Consider the following 18,912-nt stretch of genomic DNA (forward strand, 5'->3'; position numbering starts at 1 on the left):
CGAGTAGTCTCCTTTTTTCATCTTTCTAGGTGCTATTACCCTCTTAACCACCTTGACTTTTTCAGAGCCTCATATTGCAGTCATCCTTTCTTGAAGTCAGGGACACTAACTGTTGATACCAAGAGTGCTATCCTTGCTGCTTGAGATCTGACTGTGTGGCTTTGGCCTTTTAGAGCTAACTTTCTTTTTTTTTTTTAATTTTTTTTGTTTATTTATTTGAGAGCAACAGAGAGAAGGAGACAGAGAGAAGGAGAGAGAGAGAGAGAGAGAGAGAGAGAGAGAGAGAGAGAGAGAATGGGCACGCCAGAGCTTCCAGCCTCTGTAAACGAACTCCAGATGCGTGCACCCCCTTGTGCATCTGGCTAACGTGGGTCCTGGGGAATTGAGCCTCCAACCAGGGTCCTTAGGCTTCTCAGGCAAGCACTTAACCACTAAGCCATCTCTCCAGCCCTAGAGCTAACTTTCAAGAGGAATGTGGAAAAATTTGAAACCTTGGCCTAAGAGACACCTTGCAGTGCTATAAGTACAGCTTGATAGACAATTCTGGACAGAGTTGAAGGACCTGAATGCAGTAAGAACTATGGACTATGGAGGTTTGGCTTTATGATGATAAGAAAGATTTGCCTGTACTGGGTTAGAAGCAGTTAGTGTGAGAGACTTGATGTTGTAGCTGTATCCTGAGAAGTTGTTCAGGGCTGAATTATGTAGAAATGGAGGACTGCTGTGAGCAGAGGGATATGGTACAGAAAAGATGATAACTATTGGCCTAAACTTCTGCCTGTTACCTGCAATTGTTTGAGAGATTACATCCATTGAGATTGGGCCAGCTGACCTGTACTGGGGCAACAGGAAAAATGTAAAATCTTCTGAAGGGGTCTGAGTGCTCAAGGAGTGTCCTGTTCATCAAAGTCTGCTTGATTCCCCCCTGGATTAACAAATTAGCACTCTACCTGGTCTTATGGATTATGAGAAATTCAGGAAAGAGAGGGTCATTATATTTGAAACATGGTCTTGTGTTTTGGAAGTGGCTATGGTCAGTGTGAAACAGGATTGCTTGCATGGAGAGTGAATGGAGCTGTGAGGATGAACCATGGATTGCAGTGGAGACCCATTAAAGATGCTATGCCCAGAAGACAACTGCTAAGGAGAGCTGCTGGCCCCAGATGAAGTTTTCCAGGATTGTGAGTCACTTAGCTGGATGGGCAGAATTGGAACTCCAGAGGCAATGCTGGTTAGAATTATCAGAGTTAGGGATTTGTCACTGACTAGAGTTGTTACACTTGAAACTACAGAGTATGATGTTTGTCCTGGTTGTGTTAAAATTTATATTGGTAGAATATTTATTTCTTACCAATGCCATATTTTGCAGTGTGAATGTTTATTCTGTGCCATTATGTTTTTTTGTAGGGGGGATTTTTGCTATTATAGCTCAATTAAAAGACCTTGGACTATGGGAATGTTTGAACATCATTGGGGTTGATAAAAACTATGAGGTCTCTTAAAGTTGGAAGAATACATTGTATTTTAAATCATGTATGGTTAACAACTTATGGGGCCAGAGGCAGAACTTGATGGTTTGATTCAGGTGTGCCCTTAAACTTAGGTGTTCTTAATGCTAGGTTCCCAGATGATGGAGATTTGGAAATTAATGCCTGTTGGAGGCAGTGTATTGTTGGGGGCAAGTATTATAGCCACTTTCCCCTTGCCAGTGTTTGGCACACTTTCCTGTTGCCATTATCCACCTGATGTTGATGAGGAGGTGATGCCGACTCTCTGCTCATGCCATCATTTTCCCCTGCCATCATGGAGCTTCCCCTTGAGTTTGTAAGCCAAAATAAACCCCTTTCCCCATAAGCTGTTCTTGGTTGGATGGTTTCTGGTAGCAATGCAAACCTGACTGCAATACTAACCAATTGCAAAGTTCTAAGTTTTTCTAATTGCAACTCCTGTGACTTCTCTCATGAGTTCTGTTTGCTGGTTTATGCATCTACATGGTGCAAGATCTGCCAGAGAACTTGCTCCTGGGGTAAAAGTGATTCTGTTCTCTCAGCAAAGTTCCCTCCACTTGCTGCTGTAAAGAGTACTGTTCTATGAACTTCTCTAAAGCTTGGTGGGAAAAGCCTATACTCTGAATTCCTTTCCTGGGGCTACTTCCTGCCTGACTCCCATTATCAGATATCCCCCTGAAGCAGCTGGGAAGCTGGAATTAACCTTTTCTACTCACTGTCCAACAAATTTATTTTAACTCTTTCCTGTCTAAGGATAGGAGGTTAGCTCTACACTAACTGCAATGGGCTAAAAACAGGAAATAGTATATCATCGCCTGTAATGACTCCACTGTTGGCAAAGGGAGCATAACAGCTCTATTATGAATGACTTCGTTATGCAGAATATGCATAAAAATCTAGGGAATGGTTGTGTATGCATGGAATCGCAGCACTTGGAATGTGAAGGCAGGAGGATCATGAGTTTGAGGCCAGCCTGAGGAATATATGAGATTCTCTCTCGTACACACACACACACACACACACACACACACACACACACACCTCTTTTTCTCTCAATATCTACACACACATATACAAATATTCTACATATATGCAAATATATATATGTACATACATACATACGTATGTATGTATGTATGTATGTATGTATGTGACTGGCAGCTATTTTAAGTACCAACTTGTGGTGATTTGATTCAGGTGTCCCCCATAAACTTAGGTGTTCTGAATGCTAGGTTCCCAGCTGATGGATATTTGGGAATTAATGCCTCCTGGAGGGAGTGTATTGTTGGGGCGGGCTTATGGGCTTTATAGCCAGTTTCCCCATGCCAGGGTTTGGCACACCCTCCTGTTGCTGTGTTCCACCTTATGTTGGCCAGGGGGTGATGTCCACCCTCTGCTCATGCCATCGTTTTTCCCTGCCATCATGAAGCTTCCCCTCGAGCCTGTGAGCCAAAATAAACCTCTTTTTCCCAGAAGCTGCTCTTGGTTGGGTGATTTCTAACATCAATGCGAACTGGACTGCAACACAACTTAACAACTGATATGTGATGTGTCACTCAGCTTATGTTCTGGGCACAGTTCTGTTGAAGACAGGCTGTAGAGCAGTCAGTAGTACCCCACCCAATCTTTATCCAATGGGGGCACAGTACAACCTTGGACTTCCTGAGGCTCCAGTTTTCCCACTCAGTCCTTATTTAGACCCATGAGCAAATACTTAAAAATGATTTGGATCTTTTTAACGCTGTTGGTGCCTGTTGTCCTCCAGCAGCTCCCACAGGGCTTTACAGCACTATGGAGGCTCGTCCGGAGGGAGTTAGTTCCCCTTTGGGTTCAGCATGGTAATTCAATGTCCTGTAACTGTGGCGTTTGGTGTCTTAAGCAATAGGTCTTACCTTTTAGCTCTGGCAGGTAATCAAGACTTTTGGCATTTGCCTACATTGTTTGTGGAACTTCATGGGTCTCCCTGGACAATAGTTCACAGTGAGGGGGAAGCAACCCAACTCTGGGCCTAGGAATTACCAGGCAGAGTCCATGGTTTTAAGAAGCTTAAGCTTTTTCTACCTTTTGTCAAGACTGTCCTCCCTTCCCCTTTATTGGTGGTTATATCTTGTAGAATGGTAGTAAGAATTAAGATTACTGTGGGACTGATTCGTGTTGTCTTAACATTAGTGTAACTCCATCCCCACACTTCCTACACCCTATCCCTCCAAGCCCCCCACTTGTCAAGTAACTCCTCTTCTCTCTCCCTACAGTTATTCTCCCTATTGGTCTAATTCTAGTTTTATGCTCATGAAGTTTTAGCTCAAACAATAAGACATGAGAAACAAATAAAAGGGATACAAATTGGTAAGGAAGAACTCACACTAGCCCTATTTGCAGATGGCATGATGTCATATATAAGTGCCCAAAAGACTCCACCAAAAACTTCTAAAAGGGATAAAATATTTCAGTAAAGTAGTGGATACAAAATCAATAAACAAAAATCAGTCACCTTCCTGTATGCCAAATGTAAACATATGAAGAGGTAAACAACACTATCTTGTTTTTTATTTTTTTTTAATTTTATTCATTTTTATTTATTTATTTGACAGCAACAGAGAGAGAGAAAAAGGCAGAGAGAGAGACAGAGAGAATGGGCACGCCAGGGTTTCCAGACACTGCAAATGAACTCCAGACACATGTGCTTCCTTGTGCACCTGGCTAATGTGGGTCCTGGGGAATGGAGCCTCAAACTTGGGTCTTTAGAGTTCACAGCCAAATGCTTAACCGCTAAGCCATCTCTCCAGCCCCTATCTTGTTTTTAATAGCCACAAAAAATTAAATACCTTGGAATATTATTCACCAAGGAAGTGAAAGATAATGAAAATATAAATGTACAATGAACATATTAAAACACTGAGGAAAGAAATTGAGGAGGATATGAGAAGATGGAAAGACCACCCATGTTCATGGATTTGAAGAATTATTATTGTCAAAATGGTCATCCTACTAAAACTATTATATAAATTCAATGCAATTCCAATAAATATTCCAGCAACATTATTTAGTGATGGAAAAAAATATTCTCAAAATTCATATGGAAAAACAGAAGGCATAAATAAGCAGAGGGGCTTGCAGACTACAAAATCATTCAGCCAGTCAAGAAGTACATATTTGTGCAATACACATAACCTCCGTGGGTAACCAACTGTTCTCTGATTGGACATGAGGCCCACTCAGTGGGACAGAACTCATCCCTGGTATTGGAAACTAAGTCAGATTCTCATAGTTAGGAAACTCATTCTTCAGAGAGAAACCCCCACTGCTCCCTGGAAAAGAAGAATAGGCTTGTGTACTAAAAATCTCTCAAATAACCTTGCACACCTCACCCCCTTTAACCAAGGCTGCTCTCCTTCTTGGTTGGAGAATCTATTTTACAGATGGCAGAGAAAACAGAAGAGAGTAAAGATTCATTGATAAGAAGATAACCAACTGCCCACCACAAGACTTGTTACCTCTTCCACATCTGACAGAACCCAAGAGATCTTGCATGCATCATGAATACTGCTTTTACTGCTAGCCTGACAACCAGTTCGAGGGTGAAGGTGACAGACACAGTGATCAAGGAAAACCTATCACAGCAGAAATACAGATGGTACAAATAACTCAACGTTAAATCAGATTGCCAGAAGCCCTGCCATGGCTCAGGAAACAATGCAGAAGGGAGGGTAGAAAGATTGTAAGAGCCACAGAGTGGGTGGGAATACCTAGAGGCACCATCTCCCCATTATTCCCACTGTGACTGACTGACTGATGCCTTCATGACCACACAGTAAATCCTATAACCCCACAAAGGAGGGTCCTAGGGAAACAGGAGAAGAGGAAAGGGAATAAAAGCATAATCTGTTAATAAGTAAGTAAATAAATAAATAGGCTTTTACCTTAAGAGGCCTATGACCACTAGTTAACAGGTATCCCCCCCCCAAAAAAAACCCTCAATTAGCTCCCAGCACCCCTTCCACTTGGGAGTGTGGGGGAAAAAAAGAAAAAGAAAGATTTTCTTTTCCCCTACAAAAATTCCTGGCTGATATATAGTAGTGACCTGCACCTAACAGTTCAGATTATAAAAATAAGAATCTTTTATGGTTACCGGGAAAATTCATAGTTTATCATATGCTGTCGGCTGCAGAGGAAGAAAAGACTTGGCCGGATTCCTGAAGGAAAGAGAACCTGTCATATTTGCTGAGATTTATTTATGAAAAAGCACTCAGGATGATAGTTGGTGCAACATTTCCCCCTCCCCCTGCTCTATCAGTGAACACAAGCTGGAAGGGCTTCCAGAACCATCCAGAATGGAAAGTAAAGGAGGGACCAGAAAGGGAAACTGGGGAGGAGGGAAGACACTTGGCTGCCATCATTTAAGCCTCTTGATTATTTAAACTTCTGCAGAATAATGATGCATATTTGAAGGAAATACATCTGTCCTTTCCCTCCCCGCCCCCATGTGGTTTTCTAATCCCGAGGTAATTACATTTTGACAAAAATTTATTGGGACATCTGTTTTTCCCCTTAGATCTGCAGGTCACTGCACTTCTAATAGCAGCCCAGAGAGAGCTGCTCTGGAGAAAGCAAGCACAATGGCTGGCCAGCCAGGTCTAGGCAATAAGGCCTGGGTAACCACTGGGGTAGAGTGGCAGGCAGAGAGGGCAGCCCCCATCTTCTAAGCAGGGGCTCAACAGAGAGTCTGGTCCAAGATGGTGAGAGGATGGATGATAAAACAGAGGGGAAAGCAGAGAGCTGGCTGATAGCAGGCTGGCAGTGTACATCAGGATTCATGCGTTTCCCAGGTTGGCATCCAAAATAAAAATAAATCATAGAGGGAAGGGAATGAGAGTGCAATACCCAGGCCATATGTTTGAAACCTCTGCCCACAGTGGCTGGCTGTGGTTACCAGAGCCTGGTGCCACTAACTAGATTAAATTATGGTACCCTACAGAGGCAGACGGCCAGAAATGAGAAAGATTTCTTTAACTTCCTGGATGTGTAAAAGCACGGGCAGTACACGAACTTTAGCCATGTACGAGACTTCTGTTTTGTTTGGTAAAGCACAACTTCACTTGGATCTATGCTTTTCAGTGATTAAACTGCCAAAACTTACTAAATTCTGTGCTGTTGTTTTTGTTCATTAAACCAGTCACAGCTCTGAAAACACCATAGAGAACCCCTCCATGATTTTCCACTTCTCAGTCCTCATAAGGAAGTTTATTTTTAAGTTGCCTAACCCAAATAGCTAGTGTTTGAAAAAGGTCTGAAACTTATTTTTACACCAAATCAAACTGGAACATTCTAAGATCGTTCTGCCACTTAGGGTTTAATTAGGAATTTTAATAGCTAAATAAAATCTCACATCTTTCTTATGGCTTATTGACATAAAAGTTTTAAAACAGCACCAAAAAAGGGAGTGACAACAAATACATCTTACTGACAAGGAGACCCGAAGAAGCCCTCAACTAGGTTCTTTTTTCTAAAAAAGTACCAAAGGGACATATATCTTTATATACATATCCACTGCCTCAGCCACAAGTAGGAAAATGAGATGTTAGGGGAATCACAGAACACTTCTATGAATGAATAAAGGTATGCTACTTCCTAATTGCTTATGAAATAAGTCTGAGCAAACTCCCAGTTTTCAAATGGGAATGCTGAAAAGGAAAGGCATGGGACTGAAAGTCATAAAAAAAGTCTTACTCCAAAGCAGGGCCTGGAACTCCAGGTTCTGAGCCTTGGTTCTATACTTCATGCTTTTTATTATCAAAGATTTATATGATAAATGTCCACCTAGTGGATTCTGCAGTAGTTTGAGGTCCTGTGAGATTATCAATAATTTAGGGGCTGAGGAGACAGCTCAGTGGGTAAAATGCTTGCCTCACAAGCATGAGGTCTTGAGTTTGATCCCCGATGCCTACATAAAAACACTGAATGTGATAGTGTGCACCTGTAATACCAGTGCCAGGAGATGGAGGCCAAAGAAAGCCTGGGGCTCGCTGGCTGCCAATCTAGCCCTGTTAGTGAGTTCCAGGCCAATAACAGACTGTCTCAAAAAGAGGTGGATAGTGCTCCTAAGAATAACATCCAAGATTGTTCCCTGACCTCCACACTCAAAGGCACACACATTAATTTGTACCTGTACACAAAAATACATGTGAACCTACATCATATGAACATGCATTCACATATGTACAGCACACACATACAAACACACAAAATAAATACATAGTCTTCAGAGTGGAGACACTGATTAACTGACATTGATAACCAGGGACTTTTAAATGGTCAAACAGCCCCCACTGGAAGCAGCAAGTATTTCTGCTAATCTCATCTTGGGGACTCGATGGGGATCTCAGGACTCTGGACTAGGTAGTTAGGCTTGTAGTCCTCCCCTTGCACTCCTGCTTGACTGGAAAATTCTCTTCATTCTTTTGCTCCTTCCTTGCTCAGGGTGAGATGACAGGGTTAGGCTATGCTGCCAAAGGATTCTCTTATCACCCAAAAGCATGAGCATCTCTGTCCCAGAAGGTGATGGAGCAGTCAGTCCAGTCCACCAGCTGCTGCTTCTCCCCAGAAACCTGTCACAGTAGCCCTGGGGAACACAGTGCACAGATTTCACTTTGGTATTTGGATAAATTACAGAGGAACATCTCTTACTACCAGGTAAAAATAATTTAGTCCTTTTTGTGGCTATTGTCCTGTCACCAATAAACTTGCAAGCACTATTTCAGTTTTCCCCTCTTGAACATCTTTTAACAAATACAAGCTGCAGCATCAAACCATCCAGCCTGCTTGGAAGTGCTGGCTCAGATGCGCTCATTAGAGACTCGATCTGCATGTGTCTGCATTCTCTGTCACAGGAGCTTGGGCACACAAAGAAAGGCAGCTGGATGGATGGTCTGCAGAGGGCTGAGTAGAGGGCCTTCTGCCAAGCCCTGTTCCTTTAATTCACCTAAATGCTGACCTTGAAAAATTGCCCTTTATGGGTGTGATGAGGTGTGAATTCAATCACCATCCTCACTTGGGTCTTGTCATCTTCTGCTGTGATTGCCAGTTTTGCCAGACAACATCCACTGGACCAGCAGAGGGTCTGTGAGATTGACAAGGTCCTCTGGGGAAAGCTCACATCAAAAGGCCTTGCAAGCTCATTTCAGTAGTGGCCTTTCTCTGGATGTTGTTTTACTGGTTGCAATTAAACCAGAAAGTACTGACATTGGTTCCCTGATATCACCCATGTAGCTTACGTATGCAATCTTTGACTGCTGAGTAAAACAGGGTGCTGGTCTGAGATGAGGCTAGGGAAGATTTCTCCATTTGCTTCCTTTCCTCCTAAGTGCTGGGACTCATGACACAAACCACTCACTACAAACTTATTCTGCATGGCCAGAGAGAGAGAGAGAGAGAGAGAGGGAGAGAGGGAGATTGATTGGGGGGTGAAGTTAGCATTTTGTACTTTTTTGGTGCTCAAAGAATCCAATGCAACTGGTTTAACTTCATCATATCACTGACATGCAGTGCTGATACACAGGATGGAAAATATGCAAGGCCAGAGAAGAGCCAAAAATCCCATAGTTTCTATCAGCATTAAAGCCAGATGTTCTACTGACTGTACACATTTGATAAAAACCCACAATGATAAAGGCTTCCTTCTCTGTGGGATCTGTGGACCCTCAGGTTCCATTCATCAACATGTGGTCCATGCATGTATATTCCAAGCCAACTGGATAGCATTTAGTTCAGCACCAGGGCTTCTGTGGAGGCAAGACTGCCTCTCCTTTATCTGTGAGCTTCTAATCTATATTTCTCGTGGTTTGAGCAGATCTGTTTATGCTACACTCACTATGGTGATGTTTATCTGATATGAACAAAAGGCATTTTGATTCTTGAATTAATAACACTTGACTCAAGCCTATGATTGAATAAGAAGTATTCAGAGTTCAAGTAAAAAGCAATGTTTTCTTTGAAGGCAATTAATACAGGAACAAGTCTTTTCTAAAGTGAGTCAAATGTGTAGCAAGGAAGCATTACCATGTTCTGTAAGCAACCGAGCTATCCCTATGGGAGTTAATGGTGAGGACAAAAAGATAAAAATGCATATTCCTTGGGCATGTACCTCAGATTATACTCCAGGTAATTTCTTATTTTAATGGAGAACTGCAGAGGTGGTGTTTCTTCATGTTAACATGTTTTACCCTAGGTATAAGTGTGAGAGGCCTGGACTATAAAAATATCTGCTAACTTACTCCTCCAGGCCTCTTCTTCAACCCCTTGAGGACTGAGAGCTGTCTAGGGCCAGTCCTTCTACCTGTCCCTGTGCTGGAGCTCCCGCCCCACACCATCAGGGATTTGAATTGATTCTGGGATCTTTTCTGGGAAGCAGATGTGGCCCCAGAAGCTTAGGTAAATGGCCTTCCCTTCTTCCCCTATACAGCTCCCAAATAGAGGCGTCCTTTTCTTTGCTCCATTGAAAAATTGCCAAAATACACTCTATAATGTACAGCTAACTCCAGAGCAGGCCATGGAGAATGATGTTAATTTAAACTTCTGCCTTATTAAGTAACAAAACCCAGAAATAATGTGATCAAAGCCAAAAGACACAAACTTCTGCCATCTTTCTTGAGATAAAAGAAGTGAAACACCCATTTAATGAAGGAGGCTTGGACACTTAATAAAAATAGCTAATTAGGTGTTGGAGTGACTTAGCATTTTGCCTCTCGAGCTGTGCAGCACTCAGGAGTAGCCTGTATCCCCTCCACTCTTGCTCCTTCCTGTTCTGACTTAGGCCATCATTTCACTCTTTGTTCATTCCCTCCATTATGTGCCAGGGACTGTTGTGGACTTGGTATTCCGAAGAGAACAGATTCCAGCCATGGGTCACCTATATTAGTGGAGATGGCTTGGTGAGGAGAACAAGACAGGCAGGTATAAAGTTCTTAGACAAAAAAGAATAGCAATGCAAGAAGATGGGCTGCTTCTTGGCCACCAATCTCATCATAGACCTGAAATACCAGTTAGAATGTCGCCCTAGGAAGGAGCTGCTTCTCTTCATGTGTCCTATTATAGAGCTTATTTTTTTGTGATTTGAGTGAATTCCAGGCTTCGTTTTTGCACAAGGAATATTTTTCCTTCCTTTTTCTTTCTTTTGTTGATTTTTAATTTTTAATTTTTTAATTTTTAATTTTGAATATTTTTAAGACATCTTTCATATGCCAAGTATATCAAAAACAAAAAAGGCACAGTGCCCACCCAACCAGGGCCCACCATCTGGTTAGGAGGGCAGACATGCACATCAATGACTCTGATAGGTATAAAGCTGTGTTTTCCTAACCATGCTGGGTGACAGCAAGGAGTTTAAAATGCAGATGCCAGGAATCCACCCCAGGTCTGCCAAATGAAGGTCTCTGGGGTCTAGAGTGGGAGGAGACTAGATAAGGTGAATTTTAATCAACCTAGCCCATATTTGCTCTGTTGAATAACAAAGACTGAGAGCCATAGGATCAAGAAAAGACTGTTAGACTCAAAGACAGCAGTCAGCAACGCCTAGAGCAGCCCAGGTTTTATTGGGTTTGCAATTTTGAGCTTGTCATGTGGTCTCCAGCCCCAGGTAAGAGTCAATGGGAACATTAAAATACAAAGATAAAAGTTTAGTCCAGAATAAACCTGTTTCAGGGTCCGGTAGATGGGAAGAAATAACTCTTCTGGTGAATGTTGGGTCTTTAAATGAAATCAGATATGCAAGAATATGGTTACAGTACTTTGCAAATAGTAGATGCTCTTGAAATTATCACTTTTCACCGGTCTCTGTGAACTTATTATTTTTTTTCTGTCATTCAACCTTGTATTTTATTTATTTATTTTTATTGACATCTTCCATAATTATAGACTATAAACCATGGTAATTTCCTACCCCCACACTTTCCTCTTTGCAACTCCACTCTCCATCATACCCTTTCCCCTCTCAATCAGTCTCTCTTTTATTTTGGTGTCATTATCATTTCCTCCTATTATGATGGTCTTGTGTAGGTAGTGTCAGACATCACGAGGTCATGGATATCCAGACTACTTTGTGTCTGGAGGAGCTGATTCTAAGGAGTCTTACCTTTCCTTTGGTTCTTACATTCTTTTGGCCAGGTCTTCCACAATGGGACCTGAGCCTTGGAAGGTGTGATTGAGATGTTTCAGTGCTGAGCACTCCTCTGTCACTTCTCAGCAGTATGTGCCTTCTGAGTCATCCCGAGGTGACCATCTTCTGAAATGAGAAGCTTCTCAAACCAAAAGTGAGAGTAGCATTAAAATATGGTTATTTACATTAACAGAAGTGTTTACTTGATAGGTGAGCATAGCCGGCGCACGACTTTAGTCCCAGCACTCTAGAGGAAGAGGTAGGAGGATCATCATGATGTCAAGGCCATCCTGAGACTACATAGTGGATTCCAGGTCAGCCTGGACTAGAGTAAGACCCTACCTCAATCCCCCCCAAAAAAAATTGTACAGAGAAGTAGGCATAACAAGCCTCTGCAAACTTCTATAAAGACCATTGTGATAAAAGCTGAAATTTCATTTAAAATCCACATTTTTAAGCTTTTCCCCCTCTTTGAGTGGGAAAATAAAAATCTTATTTTCAGTTTTCTGTTTACATTTAATGATTGAATTTTATTTCATTTTGTTGCTTTGTTTATGTTGGCTTCTGGCCATTCTGTTAGGGAAAGAATTGAAAATCCTCAGTGTTAGAGGCTTTCCATGTGCACACTGGTAACCAGGGCATCCTAGAAACATGAGCTAGACAGACTTTTCAGGATTGAGCCCAACGCTTTAACATCACAATTCCAGAGCTCAGAGAAGGCAAATAACTTGTCCAAAGTCATGTAAGCAGCTCTTGGCAGAGTTATAGAAAAAAACTCTAGTGCAAATACTGGTTTTCAACTTTTCTCTTCATAGTTCCCTACAAAAGCCCCAAGAATCATGAAAGAGAGAAAGAGTAGATGGAAAGGGCAAGAGTAAGCATTCAGTCTCACTTATGTTTTTATGCATCCTTGTTATATTCCACTTGAAGACTAATGACAACTGTACTTCCAACCCACAGTTTCCATTCAGGCTCTCTCCATTTCCTTCCTACCACCTAACTTACTATGACCACTGTCTGAAAGTAGAATGGCAATTGTTAGAGGCTATTCTTTGCCATGGCAGTTTCTCATTCAAATGATATTCCTTAAAGTAATATTAAAAACTGCATAAAACCTTCACAAAACTGCAAGCAAATAGGTGAATACTGTGGCATTGAATAATGATAAAATTATTATTATTTAGGGAATAGTGAAATCAAATAAAGGTCAATGCAAGTCATTTGAAATTCTCTACTGTAGATTTAAATATACTCATGAGCTATTCATTATTAGAAAAATATTTTAAATGTGCTTCCAGTTAGCAGACTTTTAAATTTTCCTCATAAAACTTTAAGGATCACTATAAAGTCTAGTTAGGATGAAAGGTAGATGTGTTGAGAAATGACACTTGCCTATCCAAAAGCCATTTTCTCCTTGCAAACAGCAATTTTGCCAAAATTTGTCCCAGTTTTGCCAAAGTGGTCCCATTCAAACATGCATTCCTCTTTCTTGAGGTTTAGAGATGCCATGTGACAATGTTATGATTAATGGGCTATAAGGAGAACCACCGAGAGGGATGCAGAGAACCTTTTTCACAAGTGCTGGAATATATATTTTGCTCTTTGCTCATCTTGATTATCTTCCTGATTATGGACATGATTATTGGCATTCCAGAACTCAATTTAAGACCGTAAGAATAAGTTACCCTGTACAGACAGTGAAGCACAAAACTAGAACACTTGAAGTCAGATCTGCCACTCCAGTCCAAAAGCCCATCTCCAAATGCATTTTACATGATGCAAAGGCAAACCCTCCTAATTAAGTCACTGCTTGTTGTTGAGATGGTTGTTTGGCTTTTATTTCAATGTCTGTTACCAGCAACCAAGCAAAATCCATAGCTAAGACACTAGGCAATCCAAAGTACTATAAATGAAGCTAAGCTTAAAAGCATTTCCTATGTAACAGAAAACATTATCTGCCAGAAAATCTGCGCAAGAAAGCTTGCTCAGGATAGATTTCCTGACTTTTTTATGTTTCTTCAGCCCTGAACACTTGAAAAGTACATAAGAATGGTAAAGCACATGGGCAGTTATCCAGAGAGGATCATTTTTCTGTTTGTCCCGTACTGTATAAGAAATAGTGAATTCAATGACATAGTTCGAAGTCCACTCAGTTACAGAAAGTTCACATTCAAACCATTTTCAAGAGGGACTTAATGTATACAGAAAGGCCATTTAGGACATACAGCTAACCACTGGGGAGATGCTTTTCAGGCCTGCTCTCTGATTGTAACATTAACTGACATCCATCCCTACCACCTCTTTGCTTAGGTTTTGTATTGGTTCTTTTAGGCAGTCTAGACTAAAAGATATAAAACCACTGTTTCTCCATAATGGCTTCCCAAAGACATATGGAAGCATAGGAGGTGTGCATTAAACACATTGGTATATGTGTCGGGTATAGAAACCAGCAAACTTAAACAGAGCATGTCTTTTGAAGTCCTGAAGTTGACTAATGAGCTGGGCGGAAAATAGCACTGACAGAGTTTCCCTCCGGGCTACGCAAGTTGGAGGAGGCAGCCAGCTCCAGGAAGCCTATCAGCAATGCCCTAGCAAAACGTTGCTGACTAGATTTCTGAAGCTCCCAAACAGCCATCAGCAGACAGAGTGACGAGTGCAAGAGAACAGAACTTGCTGGAAGTATTCAGATAGCCTTACTATATTGGTCCTCAAATAGGAAAGACCAAGAGTCCCCCAATGCCAATGAAAAGGTAAAAGATGATAAATTACACTTGGAAATATTTCTAATTTTTCCAGGCTGGGGACATGCTATGCTTTATAATAAGATATAATATACTATATATTCTATTAGCTAAGTAAGGAAAATAGGCTTAAGTAAATTATATTGCCAAGCATCACATAGCCCATAAATAAGTGATAGCCAGTGCTATAACCTGAGGCTATCTTCCCCCAAAGCCATACCATTACTGCTTTGCCACATAAGCTCTCTGTGTGGAGGACCTTTCCAATATTTGTGGCCAGGGCCTCTCACAAAAGAGTATACCTGAACAAAGGACATTAGCTTCATCTTCAGTGAGTAATTTATTTTATCTTATGACAGTGGTTCATGGCTCCTTGTATTTCCATCTTTTTGAGTCTTCAAAGAATTTGAAACCTAATTCTGGAAATTTCTTTCATAGTAGCAGTCAAGTTTTGAAGATGTTAACAGATCAGGAACTCCTTGACTCTCCTAAATGATGGCCTTTTCTGCTCTCTGAAACTAATACTCATTATTTCCCAAGTTACAAAGCTGATATTCTAATATATTTCTTCAACTGCGTATATAAATATAACTGAACACCTTTCTATACCTTGTTTGGAGTCTCAGTGGTTGCCCCAACCACTCTTGTCATGTGTCCACTGGAGAGGTCCACCAAAAACTCAGTCTTTCCAGAACATGAGGACACTTTCATCTTCCACAGCTCTGTACCACTTTCTACCACTATGAAAATATCCTTGTTTTCTTTCCCATGTGATAAAAATATCACCTGTTTTGAAAGGTCAGCTCAAATGCCAACTCCTTTTAGAGGTTTTTCTCAGGCTACTGTGTTAACTTATGTCTGCATTGTCCAAGTGGAATTGTCCTAATTAAGTTTCTGCCTTCTTCATTTTCCTTAGGTCCCTGTTTGACAGGGCAGTGTTGTTTATCAGTTTTGCTTAATTATGTCTGGAAGTTCAGTTCTCTAGCTTACTCAGATATGAATCTCCAGAATCTTGCAAGTTTCCAATACAAAGTAGAAAGTTAGTTAAAATGGGTTGCACAGCGAAATTGTTAGAACGGTTTCAATAGGAACAAAGTTAATACAATCAGCTTTTAGTTCATATTGATTTGGATGTTCTCCTATGTTTGAGAACATAAAACCAAATTATACCAAGACCCAATGATAGAATTCTTGAATTTCCAAGGAAATTCTACATGAAAATAAAATCCCTTTCATTCCATTTCTTACTGGCTCTTCCCCCAATAGTCTCCATTAAGTTTCTATATTTCCTATGTTTGGAATCTCTGGGTTGATAGGAAATCTTCAATATCTACCATTGAATACTCATAACTTTATTATATTTAATATGAAATTATCATGAGTAGGAATTTTGGACAAAATGTCATATTCTTCTCATATTCTTACATATCTTACATAATATTCATTGTATATTCTTGCTGTGTTGATAGTTTACTAAGAACTTAGAGCACAATGTGGCACATCAAAGAGTTGTGGCTCTAAGGCCTCCAAAGAATGACCTGCAATTGTAAGACTATCCAAATCCTTTACATATTAGGCTCATCACATAAATAGTATTGACAGATAAGGATATGATGTCTGAAATATCTAGTTTAAAAATCCAGCCTCCAGTGAATGCAGAAATAGAAGAGGATATCAACAAATATGAGTAGTCAATCATTTCTGGTTACTCCTGAGTGATGATACATATTTAAACCACCCTTTTGCATATTTCAAAACATTTCCTTATAAAAGCTCTTAATTTTTTAAACTTTTTGTTGACAACCTCCAAACATTTAGACACTAGACCTTGATCATAATACCCTCCCATTATCCTCCTTCCCCCACTTCTGAATCCTCCTTTCACAGAATTTTTGCTTCTTGCAATTAGTCTCATTTATATTCTGATGGCTAGCTTTCATAGTGCTGGGAGGTGCTATGGAAGCTGTTAGGGGAGAAAAGTCATCAACAGTCTCAAAAAATTGTGTATCTTGTGTGCTCTACTAGGAAAGATGTGCCCACTGGTGCATTAGTGGCATGACTATTGTGGATTAACCAACTGCTTTCTAATTGGATTTAAGGTCCATTTCACAGGACATAATTCATGTCTGGTGGTACTGTAGATCGTGTCAAAACTCATAGATGGGAAGGAATAGGCCGTAAGGGAGAAACTGATTATGTTCTTATGCTAAATTGACAATGTTGTCAAACTGCCTTCTAAATATTTGTGTTTATGCCCACATACTGGTGTTGCTCCTTAGCATCAATGACCTTAATGCAGAGATATAAAGCTGGCAAAAGTGCTGAGAATAAGTGACTATTTTGTGTTCATCCCTAAATATGATGTCTAAACCTTACCAGCTCTAAGACTCAGGAAATGTTATGTAAGTAGAGTTATAAAGATGGCAAGAGCCAGAGGATGGGAAGGAGTGCTGCCTTCTGGACACAGTGTGGCTATTACACTCCTGAACTCACAGCAGCTATGTTTTTTGTCACAACATTGACTCCATCAACATTATTGCTGGGGGAGGGAAGCTATGTTCTTCTTGGGTGTAACCCCCAACCCATTCTCACACAAACAACCCTAATTTCATTCCAAAGGATGAAAATACACCACACACACACACACACACACACACACCCCATGAAAGTAGGAAGAGCTTAGTTGGGAAGAAGGGAATTTATTGGGAGTGAGAGGGGAATATGAGAGGTTGAAGGGGTGAAAATGATTAAAATATATTGGTCATGTATACATTGTCGAAACTTTATTTTATTTATTTATTAAAGACAAAGAGAGGGAGAGAGATACAGAGAGAGAGAAAGAGAGAGAGAGAGAATTGGCACACAAGTGCCTCTAGCTACTGCAAATGAACTCCAAATGCATGTGCCACCATGTGCATCTGGCTTATGTAGGACCTAGAAAATTGAATCTGGGTCCTTAGGCTTCACAGGCAAGTGCCTTAATTATTAAGCCATCTCTCCAGGCCAAAAATTAATTTTAGAAAAGAAAGGTAAGGAGCTGAAGAGAGGGCTTAGTGGTTTAAGGTATTTGTCAACAAAGCCAAAGGATCTAGGTTCTATTCCCCAGGATCCATGTAAGCCAGATGCACAAGGTGGAACATGCATCTAGAGTTCATTTGCAGTGGCTAGACGCCCTCGCATGCCCATTCTCTCTGTCTCTCTCTGTCTGACTCTTTCTCTCTCCCTCTCTCTAATCAATCAATCAATTTTTTTTAAAGAAAGCACAATAGGAAGGAGAGGGAAGAGAGAGCACAGTACAAGCAATAGATTCATATAATCTCTTTCCATACCAGCTACACAATGAAGACGTTGCTACTATATTAGAAAGTCACACATATGCCTAGCTCTAGGGATTTTGCTGAGAAGTAACAGCCAGGATTTGAAAATAACCTGGATCCCTGTGATGTGACTGAGTATGTGGCAAGTACTGGCCACAAGCACTCCTGCCACACCTTTTTGGAACAAATAATATTTGTGCCTATAAAAGGTGAGAATTTGAATCAGAACTCAGCAAGTGCTGTTGTGAAAGTGGGTATGGTCTATTCAAATTAGACAGGTAAGTCTGTTACTGAGTTATCTTTAATGACATCCCTTGGAAAAATATTTTATGAGTGGTCTTCTCCGAAAAATCTTGTCTACTAGCACTTCAAAAAAATCAGTCTGACACTCAGAACACATATTACAAAAAACTTTTCCCAAATAGATATTTAATGTGAACCTTGCTTCATTCTGATGAGCTTAATTGACAAAAATTGTGTGTTTTATTGTGTATAATATTATACTTTGAAATATAAACACATTGGGAATGGTTGGCTAATTAACATATATATCATTTCACATACCATTTCTGATGAGATTTTGATGCTATAATGCAAATAATATATATGAAAATAAATACAAAAAAAAGTTAACTGAACAAAGCAGAAGTCCAAAGACTGGGATAGAATAGAATACCAATCATCTGTTTGTGCTTTGGCAGACCTTGGTTGACACGCTGCTCCTCAAACCCCCAGCTCTGTCTTTGAGTGACAGTAGGGATTCAGTTACCCATGTATGTGGAACCTGCAGGGCACTTGTCCTTTCAAAAACAGCAGCTTAGGTGGTGAAGACCTCCTGCAGAGAAGGTAACTATCATTGTGTGTTATTTGTGGTCTACACTAAGTGATCAGTCAGAGGAAGGGAAGCATAATCCAGGAAGGTCTCCTTATACTTATAAATGTAAAAGTACCTGTATGAATACCCCTAATTTATTTTCTAGTAGTGTTCCATAAAGGAACTCAACTAATGATTATTCCTTGTCTTTGTAACTAGAAGGTTGGGAATATATACTACTTGGGCAATATGAACATATCATATTTGGTCATGCTTGTGGCACTAAAGAGTATTTACAATTAAGATAAAAGTTGAGCTGAGCAACATGGATGGTTCCAGTAAGCTCTAATGATGATTTAGAATCCACTTTGGAAGAATGGTA

This window comes from Jaculus jaculus, chromosome 1 (assembly GCF_020740685.1).
Source record: "Jaculus jaculus isolate mJacJac1 chromosome 1, mJacJac1.mat.Y.cur, whole genome shotgun sequence".
Classification (NCBI taxonomy): domain Eukaryota; kingdom Metazoa; phylum Chordata; class Mammalia; order Rodentia; family Dipodidae; genus Jaculus; species Jaculus jaculus.